This window comes from Actinia tenebrosa, unplaced genomic scaffold (assembly GCF_029948245.1).
Source record: "Actinia tenebrosa isolate PJP-AT-01 unplaced genomic scaffold, QUT_ActTen_1.0 PGA_scaffold0__85_contigs__length_37466705, whole genome shotgun sequence".
In the NCBI taxonomy this organism is placed as follows: Eukaryota; Metazoa; Cnidaria; class Anthozoa; order Actiniaria; family Actiniidae; genus Actinia; species Actinia tenebrosa.
In genome coordinates this window covers 25,638,255-25,645,619 of record NW_028292569.1, presented here as the reverse complement: position 1 = coordinate 25,645,619, position 7,365 = coordinate 25,638,255, and the positions used below count along the sequence as shown (strand labels likewise).

The 7,365-nt window shown below is 43.1% G+C and overlaps 1 non-coding gene across 1 annotated transcript; it reads right to left on the bottom strand.

Annotated features, from left to right (window-relative positions):
* Positions 1–1,978: 1,978 nt before the first annotated feature.
* Positions 1,979–2,064, bottom strand: Trnay-gua (transfer RNA tyrosine (anticodon GUA)). Its single transcript is given in 2 exon segments — positions 1,979–2,014; positions 2,028–2,064. It is a non-coding gene; the product is annotated as a tRNA-Tyr (tRNA).
* Between the last annotated feature and the right edge of the window lie 5,301 nt (positions 2,065–7,365).

The window sequence follows — 7,365 nt, the reverse complement described above, 5'->3', positions numbered from 1 at the left end:
AAGTCTTCGTTTCAAAAAGGTAGTCGATCTTTTCTAGTGAACTTGAACTTTAACCAGAGCCATAGTTAACGTTTTCGTTCATTATGAACTCAAAAACAATAGATATTTGTCCGGCTGCCTGTAACGAGTAATTTTTCATTCGTCACCCACTAAAAAACAGATCTATAGGAACGTCACTTTTTGCTAACGAAGGCAACAATTTTCAAGAAGACCGGCTGAAACTTATAGTTTTATTTTTTTTGAAATTACGGCCAGCGATATTGATTAAGTTTGCAGCAGTTTGCGTATTGTTTCAAGATGAGCTTCAAACAACTTGAACAAAACAAAGTTAATCTTTTTAATTCCTCGATGTGATTTGAAAAAGATGGGACTTTGGTGAGGTCAAACTTTTCGCATTTCAACAAAAGTAATGAACTACAATTGATACGTTTCCGAAAAAGAATTTATACACAAATGATTTTAACATAGTTCTGCATTAAGTTATTTTAGAGATCTTTTAAAAACTTTAGTGCAGTTTCTGAGTTCAGTCATTGATTTCACTATACGACTCGTCATAAGGGGAAAAATGTTGGACATGATGACCTGGGGGCTTACCTTTGGTGCGTCGTATTCTGGCGAAGGACCGCCTGAAGGATGAAGTTGTTCAAAACTATATCCTTCAAAGCTTTCCACATAGTTTTCGTCTATTTTACTCCCTGTGAAAGTAAAGATAGCTTTAAATTTCAGTAAGGATGTTGTTTCTTGGATATGACAGTTCTAGCTAGTACGCTACTTCTGATAAACTCTTTCTGATGGCACGATTGACTTTCGAAACATGATTGAACTATTAAAAAGATAGTTAGACGACTTCAAATTACTTCAGGATTAAGTTACCTTTCCCGTGTGTCCACCTATTGTTGTCCGACTCCAGTAAACAAATGGTATTTACTGATCGAATGGTCAGATCATGCAAGTAAAGTTACTGACCAGATCCAACATAATACACTGGCAATGTACCATGGTAACGACCGAAAAGCAAGACGGGAGAACGAATATGGGAGATGCCGGAAGATATAGATTGAATGAATACATGCCACAATATTTGGCGTTGAATGGGTGCCAATTGTATACCTATATAATGCCTTGTTTGTGGGATAACAATTGAAAATTTTGAGCTTAGTCCTATTTTTGCAAAATTTAATTTCAGAAATTTTATGCTAAAAGGCTTGCGATGTCGCTTTCAAGTAAGGCGTAAGTTCAAAGTTCGACTCAATCTATTGGATCTCGCCTTCAACGACGACACTGAGACGAAGTAATATACTAGAATGGCGTAAGAGAGAGAAAAATAAGGTTTAATGCCACGGGAATAGGATGAGGGTCACTGGAAATTGGAAGTGTAGCGGGTCTCCAGCATGGCTCAGCTTTCTATACTTTATATCATTTACGTCACCAAGTCAATGGATACTCGAGTAGTTCTACTATCAGTACTGGATATTCCAAGTGAGATCTAGAAGAGTCGGGAAATGGAAAACGTGTAGTATTAGTATTTTCAAGGTTGAGTAAAACACTGAGTCAAGTTAGCATTGCAGTATATTTTGGGACAAGATGGCATGCATCTATTTTTCGTCCCTAAAACATCCACAATGCATGCACTGTGGCAATGCCAACTTGATCCAGCATGTTTCCCTCAACCTCAGAATGACTAATCTCAGTGAAAAATATACGAATGTTTTACAATATTTTACTTTTCTCATTTGTTGTCAAAACATAAAGAAAATAACTAATACGATTATAAAGTTTGCTGACGTCTTGTACGGCGGGAGATAATTTTTCATTAGACCGGAAGTGGACCGTTCTTTTAATGACGTCACTAAAATACTTATCAAAGATTATTCCAAAGTAAGAAAAAAGTGTCGTAGCTCAGAATTATCGAATTAAAATAATCTCAAAATTACAATAATGAGAAAATAAAATTCAAAGGCCATCGAAAACAAAAAAGTCCTTCGAGCCGGATTTGAACCAGCGACCTAGGGATAACAGTGATGACTCTACAGTCCCCCGCTCTGCCAACTGAGCTATCGAAGGATCCTTGAAAACTGACATCGCAAATAATGTATATGATCTTATATTTACTTAATATTCGCTAAATTAGAATAGTTTAGAATAGTTTTTTTAATATTTCTCTTATTATACTCATTTTGGTTTGTTAGAGTCAATGCTAAGAAACGATCCATGCCGCCCGTGAGGGTCTCGGGCCAATTCTTGGCAAGAAAAATAATTCTTTTTTTTCAAACGCATGATTAGAAACTCGAAAAGTTAGAAAAATAATAACCAACAAAAAAAACAGCAAGAATCCCCCAAAAAGGATTTTGAAAATAATGGTTCCCAAGATTTCTGAAACAAAATTCTTATCATTTAAGGTGGCATGGGCATTGAAATGGTTTCCCTGCATCAGAATGGTTTTCCAATGTTACCTGACATCTTATTGGCTTTCCAAGCTTTACTTTAATTTAAAACGGAAAGGTGAAAATATTTTAGAGGTTAGTAAATGAATAGAGTGATAAATAAAACTAAATAGTTATAAGAAGAAATTTTAAAAACTTAACTAGGGACAACACACCAAAAAATTAGACAAAATAAAAATGTAATTCTCGCAAAAAGTTTGTGTGTGTGTGTAAGGAGGGGGGGGGGGGGTTCCAGCCCCACCCCCTCCCACCCACCGTCTCCGCCGTCCCTGACAACTGAATTGAAGTGAATTAATATACGTATTTCCCATGATGTGAAATCATATCTATAAAATAAACGTTTTTGTTCATCTATCATTAAAAAGGAAATATTTTCAGCAAAAAGAATTTCAACTTAACAGCTTTAAATACACTCGAATAAAGTCATATGCGACAAAGATGCAACGTGTTGCACGTCTGAAACCTGAACAAACTTGAATTAAATATCTTAAATATTTGTGAAAGTGCAGCTAATTCCTTTTTAAAACTTTTTTCGTAGACATTTTTCTAAAATAGTTTTGAGTCTTGGAAGGAATCAGGACTTCATATATCCTGTACTTCCGTACTAAGTTTCTTAAAACGTGCAATAATACTAATGATTTGTGCATCCGCGGTTGGTGCACTGCATATTTTGCCTATGGAATATTTTAGAAGTGTATGTAATAGATTGTGCAATCATTTTATACTTTATAGGTTAATCAAGGCTCAAAACTGTTCATATATGTTGAGTAATGTGATGGAAAATATAACTAGTTACGTGTATTTTTCTATTTTAACAAGCAGCAGTAAGGGGGACTCGCGGTCACCCCTCGGAATTACACGGATATTCCCCGTGCTCACGTAACAGCGTCCGAGTCGGGTATTACCCGCGCGCTGATTCCCTTACTGCTGCTGGGTACCGTAAATGGAGGTTAAGATATCCTTTACATATAGATGGACGCCATCACGAGCATTAGAAATAAAACTGTGCGCAAACTGAGAACTCAGGCGTTGGATCGCCTGGATGCTGACTTTGCCTTTACAACGTTTATGGAGGGCGATACGGACGAGACAATGACATATGAAAGAGCAGAAAGGATAATCAATTTGATGCCTGAAGGTGAATACCGTTTGGAGTTAACATTTATAAAGTATTTAGACGGTGAGTGGATGATAGAAAAGGGGCGCAATCCAATACGGGCGTCAGGTAAGCAAAACCTGTTTGTGCTGAATAAAGACACCAGGCCCGGAGCACTTGAAGGAATAGACATACTGTTCTACGAGGTCGCATACCCGGTTACTGTAGTTATTTACGGCGCGTACGAGATTAAGAAACCAGACGTTAAGAAGCTTAAACCAATGCGACATCCCGGCAACTGCGTAGGGAAGTTAGTAAGAGAGTTCTTCGAAGATTCCTCTCGGGGCGGTAAACTTACCCTAAAAAGAAGAGAAGCCATCCAGAGATGGGAAGATGCTACTCGTAGGGCTGGAGCAACTATTGACAACATCAAGAAGTTAGAAACTGCGTTAGAAAGGCGCATACACGTGAAAGACATTACCGACGGCTTTATTTACCCAGGAACGCACAAATACGGAGGCAGAGGTGCTCCTATAGTCATTTATCAGCACAACGCACACGCATGGAGAGAGTTAAGGTTTCCTAAAAAGAAGGAGACAAAGGTCTATAAGAAGTCACCATTGACAGAATTAGTTCATGAGAATTCCATATGGTTAATGGACGCGGAGGGAAGTCAGTTTATGACCCAAGATGGTACTTTATACCGTCCTGAAGTGGAACAGCTGCGCATTCAAAGCGCCTGTGAGACTTTAGGAGAAGACTTCTCTGACGAAGTGCTTAGTAGTCGCAGTTTGGACTTCTTAGCCGCAAAGAAAAGAAACGGGTGGAAATCCACACCGGAGGAGTTCAAAGATATAGCTAAAGCTTGTGTAGAACACGGTCACGGTGGTCTGTGGAACATGGAGTACGATGAAGACGAATACGTGTCGCTGGATATGAAACATTGTTACCCCGCAAGCTTCAAAGGCCTAGGAGATTGTAAGGAATATTACGACCGTTACGGACATCCAGATTCACAGTTCTTTCGTGTTGCGTTGGATGGTCACTACGACGCCCCAGCAACGGGGTTTGTACGGTTGACCACCTGGAAATTAGCAGCGGGTCTGCACCCCATAATCTATGCGTGGTATGGGAAGCACCTGCAGGAGAAAGAATGGATACCGGTGCCCCTATTGAAGTTCTTTGAAGAGCGCAAACTTTTAAAATACACAGCGCATGAAGCCATACTTTGTCACAGCGCCTTCACGCAATGGTTACCGGAGCATAACCCCACAGCGCGGGTGGTCATAGGTAAATTCACGCAGGGCGCTAAGGAAGGTGAAAAACATATGCAGCGGCGCCTGATAACGGACGAAGGCGAGTTAAGCTTCCTCATCAAGCGCGCGCATGACAAAGGAACGATGGTGTCTGTAGAGAAATGGGACTACCTTGTCGACGATAAACTGCACGAATGGAATGCGCTGTGTTATTACCAGGACCATCGACCGCAGTATTACCATCTGCGTGCCAGTATGCTTGCATATGCGCACATTAACCTTCTCGCGATGCTCCTGCGGTTTGACAAAGAAGACATTCCACGCGTAGCCACGGATTCCCTATACGTGAAACCGCACGTGTTGGAAAAGATGAAGGAATTCTACACTGCCGATGAACTCGCAGAAAGTGGACAATGGCGCGTTAAAGATGAGGAGATAAGGTCTTGGAGGGCACGTGTAGAATATCACGGAGAACACACCCGGGGCACCATAACGCCCACCGTGGAGCCTCTACCTTCAGTTGCCGACCCCATTTCCTACCAACGCTTCTCTTACCTCTATGGTACGGGAGGCAGCGGTAAGACGACGCGTGTGTTAGAACTCTTTCCTAAGATAAAGGTGCTAACGCCAACGCACCGTTTGGAAAGAGAACTCTGCGAAATGGGCCACGACGCTCAAACGTACCACAGCTTCTTCCGTTGGAATGGACAAAAATGGGTACCAGAGGCCATCCATGACATACCTCCGGTGATACTTTGGGATGAGATTTGCACCGTGCCTTTAGAAATCCTCAAAGAGTTCGTAGAGTTCCTTCGCGGGAAATGTCAAGTAATATTCGCCGGAGATCCCTGCCAGCCTCCTCCAATATCCGGAGAAATGCCCCACGAATGGCTAAAGGGGTTCGTAGACCATGCGGAGGAAATTAACGCCGACTACCGTAGTAAGGATCAAATAAGAAACCTGAAAGCAGAACTTCGGGGCCTCAGTGATGCCGACCAATGCAAGACGCTGCGCAAACGCGTACGAGCGAAGAAATACGAGGACTTCCTTTACACATGGCATCCAAAGGATCTGGTGCTGAGCAGCAAACGCGCGGCACAATCTCGCATACAAAAGGATTTGCTAAATATACACCGAGAGCGCTTTCCTACGCATCCCGTACCTGTTTGCTACAAACCCCACGACACCCGCATGCAAAAAAGAGACGTCTGGGTACCTGGTACCGACATCCAACTGCAAAATGCGGTAACGCATGGTAAAGCCTGGGTACCCATAGAAAAGGTGGAAAAAATAACCTCCCATCCAGACTGGCGCTTAGGCTATTGCATGACAGTCCACAGCGCGCAAGGGCTTACCATAAAAGAAACCTTATGGATCATAGACCAGCGGCTGTGTTGGAGCAACCTTATCTACACCGCCGTAAGCCGCGTAGAATATGCCAAGCAGTTGAAAAGAGCCTGGGGGCCGCAACTGCGCTACGATAAGACGCCAGAGGACGTAGCCAAAGAGAACATTGCTAAGAAACTCCTTCGCTACAAGCGGCACGACGAAGAAAAAAATATGACGTTCGACCTATGCGTGGACGACGTCTATAAGAAAGGGGCAAGGTGTGCCAAGTGTAACATACCTCTACTATGGAGGTTTGACCCAAATGACGATCAGCAGTTCTCCGTGGATCGCATAAATAACAAACGCGGGCATTGTAGAGGCAATGTAAGACTGACATGCCTAGAGTGTAATCGGGCGCGTGGAGCAGCACTACTCTGAGTCTTTGGGGACTATGAGCAGCTCTTCCTTGACAAATCCACGACTTGGGCCATCTAGGTAATACAACACGGGTTGCCCTTCCTTGGTGACGGACTTCGAAATCTCATACGTTTCCAGGGACCAGTTAGGATCCGTGGCTCTCTTACTGCCACCTTCGAGTTCCCCCGGCTGATAGAGGTATCTGACCACTATGTTGCGGGGTAGCTTTTTTTCCTTCAGTCCGACCGCCCTCGAACTTCTGACGTAGGACTTGTGCTCCACGTGTTTCTTTTTTATGGCATCCCTGGGTTTCATTCCCGTAGCCCTGGCCGCCTCGTTGTTCAAAGCCGCGACGACCTGGGGGAGCCTCTGAGTCCATTCCCTGTTGCGTTTGGAGGGATCTTCCAGCTCTTTCCAATACTGGTACCCAAAGAGACGCTCGGCCAGGGTCTTATTGAATCTTTCGACGATGCTCTGACCCCTGTGGTACTCAGCTTCGGCTCTCCTAATCTTAGTGCTGTGGTCTTTCAGGGTCTTAGTAACCACGCCCATGAACTCCGTCCCCGCATCCACTTGCAGCAGCTTAGGCCATTTCAAAACGCGCTTATAAATCCTACCTAGGGCTTCTGCGACTTCCCCAGAATCCTTGCTGGTTATGGGTTCGGCGTCCTTGTATCTGCTTGCGATATCAACTACGGTCAAAGCGTATCTATAGGTCTTCTTTCTCACCTTGTCATGTGGTAAGAAAAGCAAATCCGCCTGATGAACTCCATTTGGGGCATTTACGGTAAAGCTGGGCCTGGGAATGTACTTGGGCACGGGA